The sequence below is a fragment of the Silene latifolia genome, chromosome 2 (assembly GCF_048544455.1).
Source record: "Silene latifolia isolate original U9 population chromosome 2, ASM4854445v1, whole genome shotgun sequence".
In the NCBI taxonomy this organism is placed as follows: Eukaryota; Viridiplantae; Streptophyta; class Magnoliopsida; order Caryophyllales; family Caryophyllaceae; genus Silene; species Silene latifolia.
In genome coordinates this window covers 149,363,005-149,385,120 of record NC_133527.1, presented here as the reverse complement: position 1 = coordinate 149,385,120, position 22,116 = coordinate 149,363,005, and the positions used below count along the sequence as shown (strand labels likewise).

Below are 22,116 nucleotides of genomic sequence, written 5' to 3'. Positions count from 1 at the left end.
GGATGATTGTTTCACCCTGAGGAAGGAAGTGGCCTACCTGCTAAAATCAGGATACTTAAAAGACCTGATCAAGACGAAAGGAAGGAACGCAAACCAGGATAAAGAAAATCAGGAGCATAAGCAGGATCGTAGTCTCCCTCCACCACCACCAATCTATGAAGTAAAATTCATATCTGGCGGTTCGGAGATTTGCGGCCTGACAAGTTCAGCAGCAAAGAAGATAGCCAGGACGCCAAGGACTGTGTCACCCTGCAAACCGGATCAAGTCCCGACAATCACTTTCAATGATTGTGACCCGGTGAGCATCCCTGATGTTCATCATGATGGCCTGGTAATTTCTATGCAGATTGGAACAGCCACGGTAAGAAAGATCCTAGTAGATGGAGGCAGCTCAGTGAACCTGATCATGCTTGACGTACTGAAAGCCATGAAGATAAACGAAGATCAAATCATCAAGAAATCCAGCGTCCTAGTAGGATTCAGTGGTGAAACCAGGAGCACCCTAGGAGAAATCCACCTCCCAACCTACGTGGAAGGAGTCTCATCTTATGAGAAATTTGGAGTCCTTGACTGCCTGTCATCCTACAACGCTATCCTGGGCAGACCCTGGATTCACAATGTCAAAGATGTACCATCAACCTATCACCAGTGTATTAAGATACCAACAGACTGGGGCATAGCCACAATCAAAGGGGATCACAAGACAGCCCAGGAGTGCTACACAGCAGCCTTGAAGCCTTCCAAGGCAGGTAAGTCCCTGACATAGCAATTACAATGACTGTCGGAGCACTTATGTGGCACCTCCCAGAATGGAAACGGATCAGGTAATCCTAGACCCTGAGTACCCTGACAGGTATGTTTTAATAGGATCTGACGCACCAGATAGTGTCAGGCCTAAACTGGTAAAATTCCTTAAAAATAAATCATCTTGGTTTGCTTGGTCACATTTTGATATGACTGGAATTAGCGCTGATATTATTACTCATAAGCTCAATGTTGACCCATCTTTTAAGCATGTACAACAGAAAAGACGCAAGTTTCAGCTGAAAGAAATACCATTATTAACGAAGAAGTAGAAAAACTCTTGGATATGGGGATGATCAGGGAAGTAATGTACCCTGAGTGGCTGGCTAACATAGTTGTTGTGCAGAAAAAGAATGAGAAGTGGAGAGTCTGTGTAGACTACACTGACCTGAACAAAGCCTATCCTAAGGATCCATTCCCCCTGCCTCATATTGATGCCATGGTAGACGCTACAGCAGGCCACGAAATGCTAACATTCATGGATGCTTCCAGTGGATTCAATCAGATAAAGATGCACCTGCGACCAGAGAGTACTGCATTCATTACAGATCGAGGCATTTATTGTTACACTTTGCCATGCCTTTCGGTCTCAAGAATGCGGGGGCAACGTACAAATACCGGTCAACATGATGTTTAAAGACCAGATAGGCGACACCATGGAAGTATACATAGACGACATGGTGGTGAAATCCAAAAATGCAGAAGATCATGTGAAACATCTAGAAATAGCATTTGAGATATTAGAAAAATATAACATGAAGCTGAACCCTGCAAAGTGCCACTTTGGAGTCTCTGCAGGCAAATTTCTTGGATATATGGTCACAAAAAGAGGCATAGAAGCTAGCCCTGAACATATAAAGGCTATCCTGGAACTACAATCACCCAAGTCTGTCAAGGATATCCAGAAATTAACAGGCCGGGTAGCAGCCCTGAACCGTTTCATATCAAGATCCTCTGAGAGATGCAAAACATTCTATAACCTCCTCAGAAAAAATAAACAATTCCAGTGGACGGATGAGCATGAGGCAGCCTTTCAGGATCTAAAATCCTATTTATTATCTCCACCCTTACTGGCTAAACCAGAGAAAGGAGAGCCTTTATCGGTATACCTATCTGTCACTGACACAGCAATCAGCGCAGTCCTGGTGAAAGAACGGGACGGGCAGCAACATCCAGTCTACTATGTAAGTAAAAGCCTGCTAGATGCTGAGTTGAGGTATGGACTACTTGAAAAATATGTTTTAGCTTTATTTATGTCATGTACTAAGTTGAGACCCTATTTTGAAAGTCACCCCATTATAGTCAGGACCAATCTACCCATAAAATTTGTCCTGTGTAAACCTGAACTTTCAGACATGATGGCCAAATGGTCAGTACAGATTAGCACATACGACATCTCTTTTGAACCCAGGGCAGCGAGCCCTAGCAGACTTTGTGGCTGATTTTAGCCCTAACCTGGAACCAGACCTGATAAAAGAGGTCAACAAACTAGAAAATAAAAACCCAGACCAAGAATGGACCCTATTCATAGATGGGGCATCCAACGCCAGGGGGACAGGGTTAGGACTAGTACTTAAATCACCACAGGGAGACGTGATAGCTCAGGCTGTAAGCTGTGAGTTCAAAGCTACCAACAATGAAGCAGAATATGAAGCCCTGATAGCATGCTTAAAGGTATGTCTAGACCTCGGTGTTCAAAACCTAAAGGTAAAAACTTATTCGCTCTTAATTGCTAATCAAATAAAGGGAATTTATACGGCTAAGGACGCAAAAATGATTTCGTATTTAGAATATGCAAAAAACCTTACCGCTAAATTTACTTTATTTGACATAGATCAAATATCAAGAGACCTGAATACCCAGGCTGATGCTCTGGCCAGCCTAGGTTCAAATTTCACCCCCACTGTTTTTGACAAAATACCAATTGTGCACTTATTAGAGCCAACCATCAGCAAACCTGAACAGGTCAATCCTGTCAATCAGGACAGTAACTCTTGGACTAAACCCTATTATGACTGGTTTCTCCGAGGAATACTACCTCAGGGTAGACATGAGGCAAGGGCTTTTAAAATTAGAGCTACCACTTATACTATCATCAATAACACTCTGTTCAAGAGATCGCAGGCTGGACCTTACCTGAGATGCTTGGAACCTGACGAAGCCAAATTAGTTCTTCAAGAAATACATGATGGACACTGTGGGAACCACAAAGGAGGAAAGAGCCTGGCAAGCAAAGTTCTCAGGACAAAGCACTATCGGCCTACACCGAGGGCCGATCGCTGAAATACTCTTCAAAATGTGAAGCCTGCCAAATTCATGCACCAATCATACATCAGCCAAGTGAACTCCTCCATTCAATTTCCGCTCCCTGGCCTTTCATAAAGTGGGGCATGGATATTGTGGGCAAACTGCCCGTAGCTCCAGGACAAAAAGTATTCATGTTAGCTATGACTGATTACTTCTCCAAATGGATTGAGGCTGACTCTTTCAGGCAAGTAACTGAAAAAGAAGTAATATCCTTCATCAGGACAAACATCATTTGCAGATATGGAGTCCCATCAGAAATAGTATGCGATAATGGAACTCAATTCGTGGGGAAAAGAACCCAAGCATTCTGCCAAGAATGGAATATCAACCTGGTAACATCAACCCCTGGATATCCAAAAGCTAATGGCCAGGCAGAGTCAAGCAACAAGGTAGTCATAAGCTGCCTAAAAAAGAAGTCAAAAAGAAGACGAGGCGGATGGGTCAAGAACTTCCATTAGTACTATGGGCAGATAGGACAACTCCAAAAACTGCAACAGGCCAAACACCTTACTCCCTGGTGTATGGCTGTGAAGCTGTCATTCATGCGGAAGTACGAATACCAACATCCAGATGCAGCCTGAACAACGTTGAAGCAAACAAAGACCTGATGCAAGACAACTTGGTCCTGACAGAAGAATTAAGAGACGCTGCCAAAATCAGGATGGCATCATATCAACAAGCGATCGCCAGACTTACAATAAAAATGTCGTGGTCGGGTCTTTAAAGAAGGAGACCTTGTCTGCGCAAAAAGTATTTCCAAATAAAAAAAAAATCAAGAGTAAACTGGCTCCCACATGGGAAGGCCCTTACTTAATTGATTCAATTGTCGGACAAGGAGCATACAGGCTCCAAACGCTAGAAGGGGAAATGATCCCAAGATCCTGGAATGTAACTCATTTAAAATTATTCCATATATAAAGATCAGGCTACAATCGGGTATAAATTCAATCACTACTCAACCTGACATGCTACGTGATGAACTACATGTTTTACATGCCTTATCTGTATTTTATATCTGCTCAACTAACCCATCTATTGACTTTTTGAATCCTGAACAATTATACATGATAAAAGATTATATGCATAAATATTCAGGATTGAGGGCTACTCTACTATACATTTCTGAAACAGAAAATTTTGCACTTAACTGTGCCTGACGAGTTGGTAACCGCCACCGATACGAAAAAGAGTCGGGACCAATCGGCATGAAATAATTGCACGACCGACTAGGTTTATCGCCACGGATTACAACCTACCGGACGCAGAAGACAGTGTAAGAGTGTTCTCTCCCAAACACTTAGTCAAAAATGCCCTCTTGACAGGCCGAATACCAAGCCCTCCAGCTAGGCAGAGGACATAAGCCCTCCTGACAGGCCGGTTTTCCCACCCCTTCAACCATTATAGCAAAAAACTATACTTGGTTATTCAAACGAAAATAAAACGAAAATAATGTGCAGGTTATTCAAACAGAATGTTTGACAGGCCCAACAGGATGAAACTCACAAAGGAATATCAAAAGCAGAATAAGCCAAAAGAAGGCCATCATACCTATATTAATAAAAATCTTTACCCCCTGGGGCAAAGTTGCCAAAAAATTCATAAAAAGCCAGGGATAGCCTCCCTGACCCAAGACAGGAAAATGAAACTATTGTTTGTCCAGGGACATCCCCCCTGGATGGGCCAAAATACCAACTGAAAAAATAAAATTACTGCTTCTCCTTAGAAACAGCACCAACATCAACACCCTGCTCCCTGCTCCCAGCTGGATCAGCATCAACATCCTGCTCCCCTGGAGAGTCGACCTCCTGTTCATTTTCCATGTTATGCAGGTCAGGATACTTTGAAGCAGCGAAAGCCATCTCAGCTGCAGGGTCCCATTTTGCCCTAGCCTCGACAGGCTCCGACATGGCAGCCGCCCTTCCCTTGATATAGAAGTAGAGGGAAGCATCATCCAGCTTGAACTCCAAGTCATCCCTCTCTTGGGTGAGTTCCTCATTCCTGTCCAAGGCCTCCTGCAATAGCCGCCTGCTCGAAACTGCTTCAGCCTTAGCAGCATCTCTCTCAGCTTGTACCCTTGACAAGTCAGCATCTTTAGCAGCCAGGTCAGCTCGTGCAAAATCCAGCTCAGACTTTTGCTTATCATAATCTGATCTCATCAGATCAATTCTGGCCACCAAAGAAGTAGCCTGGTAGGCATTATGGAGACAGGTCGCGGCACCCTGATAAAAAACTGAGAGAAAAGAATGAGTAACTTACCCTAATAATAGAAAACTACCAAAACAAAAATACACATAAAAATTTGCTCCAGCTTACCTCCCTAACAGCGGCCAAGGCACCAGCTAAGAGGCTGGCTGAATGATCCACTGAAGCAACTGCCTGAGTAGCAGTCTCAACAGGGTCAAGGGTGAGCATGACATCTGACTTAGAAGCAGCGTAATCCCTGATCTTCACCCTAGCAGCCTCCATATTGTCCATCCTGGCTCTCACTTCCCTGACCGGGGCAGAAATGTCAACTTCTTCAACTTTCCTCTTTTGGGCCGTCAACTTGTTTCAAAGAGGGCAAGCAGTCAGATAATCTTGTCAGCATCAGACTGTTCAGTCAAGTCAATAACATGCTCAGTATCCCCGCTTCCCTGGGAACCTTCCTCCTTGATCTTAGCCAGCCTGGCTGAAAGGTCAGCCATACCAAACCTGGCAAGGCGAATAGATGACCTGGTAGCTGCAACACGAAATACTGTATCAGCAATATAAACCAAACATTATCAAGAAGCTCAAGTAAAAAGAAAGGAAAAATTAAAAAAAGACTTACTGCCTGAAGTAGTGGCACTAGCAGCCCCTGAAGCTTTAGCCGCCCTGGGAGCACCGTCAGCCTTCAAACAACGAGGAAGGTGACCAACCCCACAACAGAGAGGCCAAGACCTCTCCAAAGGAGGAATAGCAAGGAAAGCAGAAATATTGGGAGTGGGATACTCAGTTTCAGTAACCCAATCATCAACTGCACACACAAGAGGTACGACTTGTTATTATTTCATTTTTTACTAACAAATAAAACATGCAGGACAAAAAAAAAACCAAAAGACTCACCAGCAACGCAAGCCTCGTGATTTAAATACGCCAGGTCAGGACCCACAGAATTGGTCCTGACAAACATGTATCCAGCAGCCCAGCCTTTATCATGGCCACTGTCCAAATTACTCAGAAGAGGAGTAGTAGACGCCCTGACCTTAAAACTTATACGGCCAGGACTGTTTGTTTTAACAAGATAACAAGCCTTCAAATAGTCAAGAGAAAAATAAATATTGTGTTTTTTACAGAGATTCTCAATGGAACATACAACCTTCCACACCATTGGCATTAACTGATAAGATGGAACACCGATCTCCTTAACAACCTCAACCATAAGAGGAGAAAAAGGAAGCTTACAGCCTGCCCTGAAAGCCCAGTCGTAGATGCAGAACCAACCAGGACAAGCCCAGTCGGCCCTGATAGGAGAATTTTCAGGGATCCAGACTTCAGCATCAACAGGGATGATCCCCTTATCCTTCAAAATCTTCTCAAACTCAGGCTTCAAACGGTTTGCAGGAGACTGATCCTCATTTAAAGCCTTCGTAGGCTTGAATTGAAAATTACCATGAAATATTGAGATCATCTCCAATGGAGAATCACTCGGCTTATTTATTGTGGGAGATGGAGCAGTAGAAGAAGTAGGCATATTTTCAGAAGAAATTTCCTCAGGATTCTGAGGAGGAGGAGTTGCAGGAACCGCTGCCCCGGTAGATTTTTTCTTTGCAGCCATTATTTGAAAGATAATGAAGAGTTGATTAAAGATTGAAGAAGTTGAAAAATTAAGAGAACTGAAGAAAAAGATTGTTAAAGAGAGAAGATGAGAAGAAATTACGTTGGTGAGTTCAACTTAATGAAGCACACAAGTATTTATAGTGAAAGAGGGTTAGGGTTTCAGCCGCAAAGGAAGAGGATAATCATCAAGGAAGTTGCAGTAAATAAACACACGTCAGCAACTATAGTAAAATAGCCGTTACAGGAAATTTATCAGGAAAAACTTAACTGTTGAGTAATCTTATCAATAATAAAGTTATCTCCTCATTTTTTCGTCCTGGCACAATGCAAATGAGGAGATAAGGGGCAATTGTTAGGCCTGGAAATCCGCAGACCATCCTGATCGGTATCTCACCTGAACCTGACTGCCAGGCTGTCAGGGTGTCAGGCTATCAAGGCACATGAAGATAGGCGCCAGGCCATGGAGAGGACAACGGTCAAAATATCAGGACGATATTTGACCAAAAACGCGTATAATAAAGGAATTATATACGCAGCATTAAGTGTGAAGATTACGCAGTAAATGCAGTAATTAAGGGAGGAATAATTAGCAATTAAGACTGGCAATTATGGAGAATATTCTACCTTTAATACCAGATCAAGCAGCCGTTCAGGGAAGAAGACTATATAAGGAACACTTTGAAGATACTAAAAGGCATCTCATTCACACGCAAGAAGAAGCATACACAATACTTAGAGAAGCATAATCATTGTTATAGTCATATAATTATTCTCCCAAATTACATAGTGAAAATCCTCTCCTGGCTTGGTGCCCGTGGTTTTTTCCCATTCAAGGGTTTTCCACGTACAAAATTGCTTGTCTTATTATTTTTGTTATTATTTCATTTACAGCTTATAATTGCACCCTGACGACCTGACCAACAGACTATCTAGAGCTAGTTAACCCAACACAATTCTACCCTGACTTGATTTCGCCTTGCGCAAATCCACACAAAACAATTAACATTTAAGATAATTACTAATTAGTTATCTCTTTCAAATGTAATTATCGTTATAAATAAAGTAATAAAATTTCTCTACTTTTTGTAAACAATTTTAAATTAAAGTCATATTTAAGTTTATAAAATTAATTGCAATTAGCGTAAATGATTTATAAAGGTCAATTAGTCGAGTAGTCCGATATATCGTCTTGCTTAGCCAAAATTGAGTTTCTACTTTATTCTATTACTTGGACGACTTCATTCAAACCCGACTTATATATATGAGAAAAAATTATTCGATGAAAAATAACACAAGATTAGTAAAATTGAACATGCCTGAATAGTTGCAAACTTGTGCAATTGTTAAAATTATTTTTCATTTAGTCCAATTCATGTGCATTTGTAGAACCTATGCCCGGACATAATGAAAATTTTGACCCGAGCACTTTGGAAATGACACTTTTAAACCCGTTTTCATTTAGTACATATAACATACTCTGCCTCATTCATCAGATTCTTTACATTTTTCTTTTATATATTTGTTTAGGTGATTTTTACCAAACTGGTTGTTTTGGGTCAATGCGGTCTTACTCGTTGGTTGCTTGATTGATTGTTTGTATGTCGATATTTAAATAAGTAAATAATGTACGTAATGTAAATTGACACGTAAGATTTGGTGACGCGGAAAACCCAATGTGGGAACAACCGCGGGAGGGACGGTACCCTACCAAATATTGCACTAGCTTTGAATGAGAGGATGAATACAATTGAGACGTAATGTAAATCTTGCTAGCACGAGGTATTGTGTTTGTGTGATCTTGAATGTCCTCCTTTGATTGCTTCCTTGGCTATTTATAGGGTAAGAACCCTAGATGTATCCTACCTTGATTATGGAAAGGAATACAACTTCCATAATAACTCTTGCCATAACACACGATCTCCCTTCATTCTCCCTGATCTCCCTGACTTCTTCCTGAACCCTTTCCTAAATACGGACGCCTTTTCAGTGGGCCCCGTCTCCCTTCATACGCATCTTGGCCCACCTATCCTTCCTCCACCCGTGGACTCTACTTCCACCATACCTCCCTTCAAGGCCCATTCTCTTAACAACTTTACTAAGTGGGCTTTTCCTATTATGCAAAATTTAGCCCAAACAGTTTGCCCCAAATTTCTTGTGAAGTACGCTTCGAGGTGTTGAACAAGGAATTTACGTAATCGACCGTTAAAACCCTAAGCCGTCATTTGCACTCCTTTTCATGCAAACTCATCATCATTGCCGCCCACCTCCTATTTTCTCGCACCCTACTCCCTCTCTCTTCCTTTATAACCCTAACTCCCCCCTTCACTTCATTAATCCCAAAAATCATTTTCCCATAAAAGCTCTCCCTCTCCCAAATCATGAGGAAGGCTTCTATCCAGCCGCCTGCCGACTATATCTTCGAGAAATGGGTCATAACTTCGAGTAAGTAGCCTCCTTGTCACCTGATTTGTTTATCCTGCTGCTTACTAGCTTACTTCATCGCCTTTGTGCAGGTCCGTGCTACCTGACTCGTATTGGCGCCCAGATCCCTGCCCGCAACAAGTTATTTTGCATTCCTCAGCTAGAGAGGAAGTTTCCTGACCTGCTTCCCGGATTTTCGCCTGCATCTTCCTCCAACCCCCTCCAATTAGCTCACAGCCTGTCCTCTGGTAAGCCACCTATAGTCGTTTTTACTTGCGTGCAACTTTACTGACTGCTCAATTTTCCTGGCGCCTGATATGATGTCTGCTTGCAGGTTCAAAAGTTGACCCTTTGGAAGCTATCCTCCAAAGCGCAAAAAGAAAGAGATCCGCTGCCAGGCCCGACGTGGCATCTGCCTCCAAGAGGAGTGCTCCCGCTACTTCCTTCCAGACACATCTTAGTCACTCCAGCTCTACTAGACCTGAACCCTTGGAGGTCGGCCCGTTGTCTCGTCATCCCCCTACTCCTCCTACCAGCCCACGTGCTTTTGCCAGTGGCAGCATCATTGCCCACTTCCCAGAGGGCTTCGGAAATGTTGATAAAGTGCCATACTGGCCTGAGATTGACCAGCTGCTGTTTTCTTCTCTGGCCGATGCCTTTTCGGAGTTTTCCCCTGAGGAGATGGTAGAGAATTACGTGCACAATGCTTTCATGGTGAGTGTTCTCCGTCTTCCACCTTTTCTAAATCTTTCACCCTCAATTCCTTGCTAACTTTAATTTCTTTTGCCCAGACCTTCCAGTCTGCCCTCTATAACAGGAAAATGATCAACATAGTGCAGACCACGAGCCGTGCCACTAGCGCCAAGAATAGGGAGCTGACTGCGTCTATTGCTGATTTAGAGAAGCAGCGTGCTGACTTGAGGGGAAGGGTGGTTGAGCTAAAGGCAGATCTGGCTGGCGCAAAGAGGAAGCTGAAGGAGGGAGCTGATCAGCTGGCTCGTACTCAAGAGGTTTGCGCCACGTTTTCTGACTCCTTGAAATGCTCTGAGGAGAGGATCAGCGAGTTGATCACCCAGGCCACAAATATTGTCGCCTATGCTACTTGGCGGGGAAAGATCAGCGGAATGCGTGCTGCCCTTGAGGAGCCTCCAACTCTGCAAGCTATTGAAGAAGAAGAAGAGAGGTAGTTGCAGACCTTGTACCCTGTGCAACCTGACTTGAGCGTCCTGATGCCTGAGGTTGGCGAGGTGAATTCTCCTGCGCTGGCTGAGCAGGCTGCTGCTGGAGACGCAGCGTTGCCCCAGGATGTTGCTGACGAAGCTCAGGAAGCTATGGCAGCTGAGGGTGCACAAGCTGGTCCGGTACCTGAAACAGTTGATCAGCGGGAGGAGGCAGATGAGATGCTAGATGTGGAGGTCATTAATGTGACCGAAAATTAAGAAGTTTTTTTTTTATCAATGAACTTTTGGCAGTCTGGCCCTGTGGTGGCAGACTTGTAATATTTTAAACTTTCTCTGGTAGCTCGCCATGGTGGCGATTAAACTCTGGGGCCGTACTTTTGGCCATGTTTTGGAATGCCCATTGCCCTTGTTTAGCAAGTTTAGACTTATATCTTGGGTGTTTATCTTTTAGATTTCCTTAGATTAAGAGTTTTACGTGTCAGTGATGTGACCGTAATTAGCGCATATTTAGCCCCCAAATTACCATTGTTTCCATGCTTTTTAGTGCCTATTTGGGTCATTTCTTATCTTTAGTTCTTTGTTTTGCATACTCTTTGAGATTTTGATCCCTTGGTAGGAAAGGAGTAAGAATCTTGCATTTTCATGGCAAAACGAGGCTAAATTGATCGTATTCAATGACCAAGCATCAAGGAGAGACAAGACTAGAAGGCCTTTGTACATAGCATAGTAGAAGAGCATTGTTGAGAAAAGGATCCTTGAGTCCCCAAGGAAATCCCCAAGGAATTCGTGAAGAAAAGGGAAGAAAAAGAAGAAGGAAAGTTGCTGAACTACAATCCGAACGGATTGTAGAGAATCCGTCCGTCCTTGCCAGTCCGAGCGTCCTCACCAGGAATCCGCTCGGATTCCCCATGCCCAATCCGAGCGTCTTGTTCCTTGATCCGCTCGGATCGTCCACCCCAGATCCGGCCGTCCCGACTCCCAGACGCACGGATCACAGCACAGCATAGCTTCGTTCTTCTAACTACGAAATGGAGAAGCCCTTCTCTCGGATAATCCCGGAGGCTCCTTGCTCAACTTAAAAAGTGTAATTACTAGTTTAGCCCTTAGTTAACCCTAATGCATCCTCCCTAATTTTCACTATAAATACCCCATTAGTCTAATTAGAGGAGCATGTTCTTCTTATCAATATTTAGAGTAGTTAATATCAATCAAATCTCTCTTCAATATTGTAATCAAATATTAATCTAGTTTTAATCCAAGTTTTAGTTCTTGAATCTCTCTCTTGCTCTTCATTTATTTTGGGTAATTAGAAGATTATTGGGTTTATTGGGAGATTGACAACCTTCCATCAATCATCAAGTTCTTCTATTATTCTTTGCATCTTTATTATTGGAATCATTAGTAGGTATAATCTCTTAATCCCTTTTTAATTATTGCTAATTACTTTCATTTATTCATCATGTTTCATTATGTTAGTATGATTGACAACCTTTCTAGCATGATCAATATGATAATGAGTGAGTAGTCTCTTAGCTAGGGTTTAATGGGTGATTAGGGGAAACCAACATGGGGAATGATTCATGCTTAAATTAATATGCTTTCATATCTTATTTGCTTGCTTGTTTTGATCTTAATACATGCACATGTTATATTTGATGAAATGCTAAGCCTATGAATCCTTGCATTTACTATCATCTTCTATCCTTTCAACTTGACTTGTAAGACATAACCCAACTCGAGTCTTGTTAGACCATGCATGTGTTGAGTAGGAAAGATTAAGTCGACTTGTAGGTGTTGTACAATCCAAGAGATTCGGCTCCGGGACCCAAACTTTCCTAGGATTGTAAGATATAACCCAACTCGATCCATCACAACAATAATTGCTTGCTTATAATTTGAGAACATGTTTGTATGATCATATCCCATGAATCCCCTATGAACCCATGACACCCTAGTGCTTTTAATCAATTGTTCACACCCCTTATTTTATTTACCTTGCTAGTTTACTTTCATTGTTATTTTAGTTTAGTGACCTTCTACATCAACCCAATTTGTGACACCCCTAGACACCGCTAGTTACAATAGAATCTTCGTTTCAATACCCGTCCCTTGGGATCCGACCTTTACTTGCCTCTTTACTAATTGTAGAGTTGTTTGTGAAGTATAAATTGTGTTTTGTATCGACCATTGACCAACGACCACATATGTTTAATTGTGAACACCAATGGCACCGATCAAAAATGGCGCCGTTGCCGGGGACGGTGTTTAATTGATTTAAGATTTCTTTTATTGTTATTAGTTGTGTCTCTTTCACCTTGGGGAAGTAAAACTCCTCAAGGATTGTTCTAATTGTTTTCTAGTTGTTTGATATTTTGCATGTCTAGAAGGTTACAAAGAGATTTGTTACCTTTTGACCGTGAAATCGAAAGAACCTTGACGAATAATAGGAGACTTGTTAGGAGGAATTTGGGAGGTGTTGGTGAAGTTGTTCAACCCACTAGTGAGTTTGTCAATCCTTTCGCAATAGAAGGAGAAGAGAACCCATTTAACAATATCCCACAAAATCCACCTACAATGCCTAAATTCTCGTCACACTCTATACCCACCGAGGAGGATTTACCAAATGGTACTCCTACCCCACAACATCTCACCGGTAATTTTATTGCCAAGTCCGCCTTCATCCAACTAGTTGAGAGGAGCCAATTCGGGGGAATGCCTAGTGAGGACCCTCATTCTCATATGGAAACATTTTGTGATTATTGTGAAGCTATCTCTCAAACGGGCGTGACTCAAGACCAAATAAGATGGGTCTTATTTCCTTTTTCGTTAATCGGCACCGCAAAGCAATGGTTGAAGGGCCTTGATAAGGCCACTCTTGGAATAGATTCTTGGAAGAAGTTAGCTCTAGCTTTCTACAAAAAATTCTACCCACCGGAAAAGACCAATATGCTAAGAGCTCAAATTACGGGTTTTAAGCAAAGGGATGAAGAGTCTTTGTATGAAGCTTGGGAGCGGTTCAAAGGTATTTGTCGCTCATGTCCTCACCATGGACTTAGCGAATGGTTTTTAGTGCAACAATTTTGGAATGGTTTATATGAAGATTCAAGGAACATTCTCAATATGGGATCAAATGGAATGTTCACCGAAGTTGATGACAATCAAACATGGAACAAGATTGAGGAAATGGCGGTCCATAATTCACAATATAGTAGGCCTCGCAAGGCTACTAGAGGAGGAAAGTATGAAGTGGACACCGTTACTCAATTGGGTGCTCAACTTAGTGCTCACATTGACACAATCAACTTGAAGTTTGAACAAGCTATGGCTAGGCTTGAGGAAAACTCAAAATCATCAAAGCATCATGTCAATGCCATGACGGCATCCTCATCAATCCCAAGCGGGATATGTGAGAATTGTGGAACCTTGGGTCATGACTCAAGTGAATGTAGGGGAACGACCGAACAAGTTAATGCTTTCCAAGCTTACAAAAGTGGCACCCCTTATTCAAATTTTTACAATGAAAATACCAAGTTCCATCCAAATCTCTCATACAAGAGCCAAAATGTCCAAAATCCTCAACCAACATACACTCCACCACCCATGAGAAATCAAAATCAAAGACCCTTTTTCAATCAAAACCAAAGTTACCAAAATCAAAATCCATACAATCACCACAATGACCAAAGTTTTGATGTCCAAAAAGCGGTCCTTCAAATGCAAAAAAATCAACAAGAGTTTTTCACCCAAATGCAAAAGGATAGCCAAGCAAAGGATACCACCATCAACAACATTCTAGCTCACACCAAGATGTTGGAAACACAATTGACCCAACTAGCATCCTCAAACTCACAAAGGCAAAAGGGGCAATTACCGCCTCAAGGTAATCCCCCTAGACATGAAACGGTTAGTGCCATTCACTTGAGAAGTGGTACAACATATGAAGCACCGAAGGAGCAAGTTGAGAATGAAGTTGTGAGAGCTAGTGAGAATGAAGTTGTGGTGCAAGGTCCCAAAGAAAGGGAATCATCGAAAGAAGAAAGTTCAAAGAAAAATGAAGACAAAGCCAAAGAGAAGGAGCCCATTGTGGTTAGACTTCCTTTTCCAAGTCGTCAAGCCAAGCCCAAATTTGATGATCAACTTGGAAAATTCATGGAAATTGTGAAGAATTTAGAAGTCTCAATTCCTTTCACGTAATTAATCAATCACGTTCCGGCCTATGCAAAGTACATGAAAGATATCCTCACAAAGAAGAAGTCAATCCGGAAACTTGAGACTATCGCCTTCACTAAGGTGAGTAGTGCAATACTTCAAGGGAGTTCACCTCCAAAGTTAAAGGATCCGGGAAGCTTCTCAATACCGTGTACCATTGGCGACACAACGATCAACAAAGCCTTATGTGATCTAGGGGCTAGTGTGAGTGTCATGCCGTACTCGATAAGTAAAAGGTTGGGAATGGGAGAGCTTAAATGTACCAATATCACTCTTCAAATGGCCGATAGATCGACGAAGACACCATTAGGGATATGGGAAGATGTCCCGGTGCGAATTGGGAAGTTTTTCATCCCGGTGGACTTTGTCATTGTTGATATGGAGGAAGATTCCAACATTCCGATTATCTTAGGAAGACCTTTCCTACACACCGCGGGTGCGGTGATTGATGTGAAACATGGAGAGCTCACTCTAGAAGTGGGAGATGAAAGCATAACTTTTAATCTTGACAAGACCATGAGAGCTCCTCGTTTGCATGAGCCATGTTTCATGATCGATCACTATAGCCGAAAAGATGAAAGGAAGAAATCGGAACTCCAATGGAGGAAGAAAATTGAAGATGCTCCATTCAAAGAGCAAGTGAATTGTGGCAAGGAGAGCTTGCAAAGCTCATCAAAATCAACCAAGGAAGAAGATGATGGCCTCATTGGCCAAAAGAAGAAATTGGGAGAGTTGTCTCCATCCAAGCAAGAGATTTTCAATGATCAACTCAATGAAGTTTGTGGTCTTTGGGACGACGAATTTGAAGGGATCTTTAATCCCTACATTGGGCATGCCATCGATCATGATCAACAACAAGGGCCACGGTCTATTGAGGACCTCTACCACAACAATGAACAAGCTTTTAATTATTTCTTCGAGGTGTTGAGCAACATCAACAACACCTTGAACATGCCCCCTTGACATCTCATCAAGAATGAGAGTTTGGTGGAGTCCTCCCTAAACCACCACTTGTAAATATTTCTAACTCCCTAACTTACTTTTTAATTTTTGTATTGCATCTTTGTCATTTTTGGATTTTATTTACTTTGATCAAAATAATTGTCATGAAAAGAGAGAAGTGAGGGAGGGACTAATGATTTTAAATTGATGTGTAGTGCTTTACCTTAGTGTGGGGATGGCAATTGCCTAGGCTATTCATGCTTTAGTAGTGCCCCCACAATGAAGAGCACAAGATTTGAAAGAATGAAAGAAAGAATGATAAGGGAAATCCGGGAGCAAAGGACAAGGATCCGAGCGGATTCCTGATAATCCGCCCGTCTGAAGAAATCCGAGCGTCCTGCTGAGAAGACGCCCGTCTTGGGCTGTGCTGAAAACTGCAAAATTCTTGTCTGTTGAAGAATCCGAGCGGATTTCTGGAAAGACGCCCGTCTCACAGAATCCGTCCGTCTTATGGATAATCCGCCCGTCTTGAAGCTGAAGAAAAACAAAGAAAAATCTCTGGACAAGAATCCGTCCGTCCTGATAAGAATCCGCCCGTCTCATCTCGAAGAACCCGAGCGGATTCCCCAGAATCCGCCCGTCTCTAGGCGGGATTTTTGAAAATTTGAAGCTGAAGAATCCGAGCGGATTGCGCCTAATCCGCACGGATTGCGCCTGCGTCCTAATATTGTCGAGTTCTTTAAATACCCCCCCCCCCCACCTTCATTCATTCATTCATTCACTCATAAACACTACCCATAACATCAAAACCCTCATCCTCTCCATCTCAAAAACAAAAACCCTCATCAAAACTCACCAAAATCAAATCAAACCATCCTTCAAACAACAAATTAATCACTCCATCTTCATCAAAAATCAAAACCAAGCACAAAATCTTCACCTTTGAATTGATTTTTGTTCTTATAAAGGCAAAGCCTTTCACCTTCAAAATCGATTTGGGCATTCTACAAATTGAAGATTTTTGACTCTTTACTTGGTTAGCTCATCAAATGGCAAGAACAAAGGGAGCAACAAAAGCAAAAGCAAAGGCACCAAAGACTACATCTCTCTCTCAAAGGCAAAAAGCTCTACAAATGAAGAAAGCTATGGCAATGGTGGTAGCAACACCAAGCTTGGAAGTGCAACCACCTCAACAAATTTCTATGGAAGCATCACCTTCTACTCCGGTAATTAACCAACTCTTGCATTATCCGGAGGTAACTTTCATTTCCGATGCCCATAGAGATACATTTGTCAAGTTTGCTATGAAACAAATCCAATCCACCAAATTCATATGTCAAGATGCTTTAGAGAAGTTAGGTGTTCTTGAGCAAACAAGAGTCTTTTTCAATGCCATGGGTTTGAAGAAATTGTTTGAAATGAAGGAAGTAACATACCCCTCCCTTGTTTTGGAATTCTTAAGTTCTTTAAAAGTGACAAAAGTTGAGAATAGGGAAAATATTGAGTTTCGTCTAGCTAACACTAGTAGACGCATTACCTTTCCGGAATTGGGTAAAATTTTGGGTCTTAGCGATGAACATAAATTTTATAAGCAATATGGGAAGTATGATCCCGAGCCTCTTTGGGAGGCAATCTCCGGGAAGAAATTTGAAGATTTTAAAGCTTGTCGTGCTCTTTTGGTCCATCATCCGGGCATAAGAGTATGGCACAAAGTTGTGGGAAATACCATAATTGCTAGGAAAGACACCAATCATTTTACGGGACTCGATTTTATTCTCCTTGAATCAACTTTGAATACTGGAAGAATTCATACCAAGCCTTACAATTCTTTGAGGCTATTGGTTGATAGATGGCTCCATGTAGATAGTGGGAAGAAGGGTCAAACCGTAATTGTTAATGGCGGCCTAGTCACGGTCCTAGCCAAGCACTTTGATCCTAATTTCAATAAGGATAGCAAGTACAAGGCTAAGGATGGTGGCCATCTTATTGATATGTCTACCTTGATTAACAAGTTTAAGTGGGTTGCTCACAATCCCCTTGATACCAAGTTTGGGTGGCTTACTAGTGAGGCTCGATCATTCACTTTACCCGCAAAGATTTGCCGTCTTAGTGTCCACCGGACCAACTATTTACTTCCCCTATCCAAGGACGCCGAGTACATCATTCAACAACAAAAGGGTGATCATGAAACTCCCTCCTCTTCCATTGTTATACCACCTTACCCCTATGATTATGAAGAGTTCAAACCGCAAGGAGTTGAAATTGGAAAAGATTATGTAACTCTTCTAATGCAAGCCATGCACAAGCAAGCTTATGAAGATCGGAAGAATGCCTATTTGGCTCAATATCCTCCCCTCTTACATCTAGCTAGGCAAGGACTCCTTGATCCATCTTGTCCTTTGCCTAGTTGGGCGGATAGAGAAGCCTTATTTCCCGGTGCATCTAGGGACGTGGTGGAAGACAATGAGGTTGTTGGAAATGGTGAAGAATTTGATGATAACATTGTGGAAGAAGCAAGTGGAGATGAAGAAGGAGATGGTGAAGATGATGATGAAGAAAGCAATGAAGAAAGTGCCAAGGAAAGTGGCAATGTGACCACTTCTCATGAGGAAAGTGGTGATGATAATAGCATGATGGAAGACTAGCCTTGGAGACTCCTACTCTCCCATGGTTTGTCTATATCTCTTTGTACTTTATTTCATTTTGATCATTGATTGGTTTAGTCCTAGCAACATCAAAGGACTCACACCTCGGTTCCATTGAGGTGTTCTTTATTGTTCCCATTTTTGAAAATCCAAAATGACAATCTAGTCTCATGCATAGCATAGTGTGTGCATGAACTCCCCCATGCTTTGACATTAGCAATAGTGTCTTACTTGGTTTGGGGAAGTTAATGCATCACATACGCAACGGAGGTAATCTAAATTATCCTCTCCGTCATAACAAAAACCATGCATCATGTAGTATAGCTTAGTGTAGAATTGCATTTAGTGTAGAAAATCATGCATCATTTTGCATAATTTCCATCATTTTGGCCATTGAGGACAATGCCCATATTAGTGTGGGGATGGGAATTCTAACACTTAACTTTTATCCAAAAACCATAAAAATTGAAAAAATTTCAAAAATCATAAAAAATTGAAAAATTGAAAAAACCAAAAACAAGTTCATTTCCTTTGGATATATTGTCTTGTATATATTGTGTTTGTTTCATCCTTGTTCACTTTGATTGGCTACGCCACATCCGAGACATGAGGATATTGAAGACCGCATGGTATGATCTTTCCAATTTCCTTTTTCCTCTTTATGTTAATGACTATGTGGCTTTATTTTGATTGATGCGGTTAAAACAATGTGAACTTAGGATTGCATTTAGATTATTTGGCATATTAGTTGGTAGAATCATTTGCATTAGGATGTTTATATGTTAGTTGCATCATGGCATGTAGTTTGCATGGTTAGAAAAATTTTGCGAAACCGTCTATTTGGGAAGCTTGACAAGTGTATATAGGCCCTAGTAGATGCTTTTTATTCTTAAGACTTTGCTTGTTAGAATGCTTGTAAAACACCCTAGGATGTGTCATGCTAGTATCCTTTGACCCATGGTTTAAAGCCGAGTCAAGAGTACCTTGTGGTGTGATAACTCCTTGGCTACCGTTTATTCCAAGGTGACCCTTGAAACCATGCATACTTCCATCATTCATCCATGTTCTACCATAAATTTTTGTCATCAAAGGGAATGGGCACAAAAAGAAATCAATATGAGTTCAATGAAATGAAAATGAAAGAAAAAGTTTGCAAAAACGCATCAAATGAAAAGAGGAGCAAAAATAGACTCCTAAGCTTCAAATACAAGGCACCCTCGTTACTAATTGGGGTGACTTTGAAAATGTTCAAAAAGAAATGCAAAAAGTTGTCAAGTATTGAAATGCCAAAAATCAAAAGAAATGGCAAAGGAAGTATTCTCAAATGTCAAATGCCAATGAAATTGGGGGAAAACAAAAATGAAAGCAAACTCCCAAAGTGAAACTCAAATATCTATCGATCCCTTTATCCATCGTATCCATTTTTGTGCATGGTAGAGAGGGGACGACCCTTCTTCTTGTCTAGGCAAGAGGGGGAATTCCGCGATCCTCCAGTGTTTCTAACACCATAGGGAGTCTATTCTTGACAAAAGCATTTAACGATTGAGGACAAAGGTACCCTAGCTTGACACCTTTTGGAGGTGATTTATTGGTATCCTTCTAGGCTTAGTAGTTTGAACAAATTGCATCTAGGAAGGATTGTGTACCCTTGAATTGCTTCCCTTGTAGATAATTTCCGCCACTTAGATGAGGAAAGTGGCTATTCTTTTTGTAGATGCATCCATTATGTGTTTTTGTGTGCCTAATGTTTGGATGTGTCGCCATTTTGGCAAGACCCACCTTGCCTTGCAAGAAGGCATCCTACCTCATGGTTGTCTTGTTGTGAGTTGAAGGGGCGGAGTGAGACCCGCTAATTGTCTCATATCGGCTATTATTATTAGGTTAGGTTAGTATTGGTCCTAGTCTTTGTCACCTCTTTACTCGGGACGAGCAAAGGTTCGGTTTGGGGATATTTGATGTGACCGTAATTAGCGCATATTTAGCCCCCAAATTACCATTGTTTCCATGCTTTTTAGTGCCTATTTGGGTCATTTCTTATCTTTAGTTCTTTGTTTTGCATACTCTTTGAGATTTTGATCCCTTGGTAGGAAAGGAGTAAGAATCTTGCATTTTCATGGCAAAACGAGGCTAAATTGATCGTATTCAATGACCAAGCATCAAGGAGAGACAAGACTAGAAGGCCTTTGTACATAGCATAGTAGAAGAGCATTGTTGAGAAAAGGATCCTTGAGTCCCCAAGGAAATCCCCAAGGAATTCGTGAAGAAAAGGGAAGAAAAAGAAGAAGGAAAGTTCTTTGAACTACAATCCGAACGGATTGTAGAGAATCCGTCCGTCCTCGCCAATCCGAGCGTCCTCACCAGGAATCCGCTCGGATTCCCCATGCCCAATCCGAGCGTCTTGTTCCTTGATCCGCTCGGATCGTCCACCCCAGATCCGGCCGTCCCGACTCCCAGACGCACGGATCACAGCACAGCATAGCTTCGTTCTTCTAACTACGAAATGGAGAAGCCCTTCTCTCGGATAATCCCGGAGGCTCCTTGCTCAACTTAAAAAGTGTAATTACTAGTTTAGCCCTTAGTTAACCCTAATGCATCCTCCCTAATTTTCACTATAAATACCCCATTAGTCTAATTAGAGGAGCATGTTCTTCTTATCAATATTTAGAGTAGTTAATATCAATCAAATCTCTCTTCAATATTGTAATCAAATATTAATCTAGTTTTAATCCAAGTTTTAGTTCTTGAATCTCTCTCTTGCTCTTCATTTATTTTGGGTAATTAGAAGATTATTGGGTTTATTGGGAGATTGACAACCTTCCATCAATCATCAAGTTCTTCTATTATTCTTTGCATCTTTATTATTGGAATCATTAGTAGGTATAATCTCTTAATCCCTTTTTAATTATTGCTAATTACTTTCATTTATTCATCATGTTTCATTATGTTAGTATGATTGACAACCTTTCTAGCATGATCAATATGATAATGAGTGAGTAGTCTCTTAGCTAGGGTTTAATGGGTGATTAGGGAAACCAACATGGGGAATGATTCATGCTTAAATTAATATGCTTTCATATCTTATTTGCTTGCTTGTTTTGATCTTAATACATGCACATGTTATATTTGATGAAATGCTAAGCCTATGAATCCTTGCATTTACTATCATCTTCTATCCTTTCAACTTGACTTGTAAGACATAACCCAACTCGAGTCTTGTTAGACCATGCATGTGTTGAGTAGGAAAGATTAAGTCGACTTGTAGGTGTTGTACAATCCAAGAGATTCGGCTCCGGGACCCAAACTTTCCTAGGATTGTAAGATATAACCCAACTCGATCCATCACAACAATAATTGCTTGCTTATAATTTGAGAACATGTTTGTATGATCATATCCCATGAATCCCCTATGAACCCATGACACCCTAGTGCTTTTAATCAATTGTTCACACCCCTTATTTTATTTACCTTGCTAGTTTACTTTCATTGTTATTTTAGTTTAGTGACCTTCTACATCAACCCAATTTGTGACACCCCTAGACACCGCTAGTTACAATAGAATCTTCGTTTCAATACCCGTCCCTTGGGATCCGACCTTTACTTGCCTCTTTACTAATTGTAGAGTTGTTTGTGAAGTATAAATTGTGTTTTGTATCGACCATTGACCAACGACCACATATGTTTAATTGTGAACACCAAATGGCACCGATCAGTCAGCTTGCTGGCTGATTTAGGCGAGTCATGTCACCCCGAGGAGGCTGACTTCCAGACTCAGCTAGCTGCCTTTTCAGTCTGTTGACTGACTTAGGCGT

At 41.6% G+C, this 22,116-nt stretch overlaps 1 non-coding gene across 1 annotated transcript; it reads right to left on the bottom strand.

Moving 5' to 3' along the window:
- Positions 1 to 13,457: 13,457 nt before the first annotated feature.
- On the bottom strand, positions 13,458 to 13,564 carry LOC141644484 (small nucleolar RNA R71). The gene has a single exon (XR_012544099.1). It is a non-coding gene; the product is annotated as a small nucleolar RNA R71 (small nucleolar RNA).
- Positions 13,565 to 22,116: the final 8,552 nt, after the last annotated feature.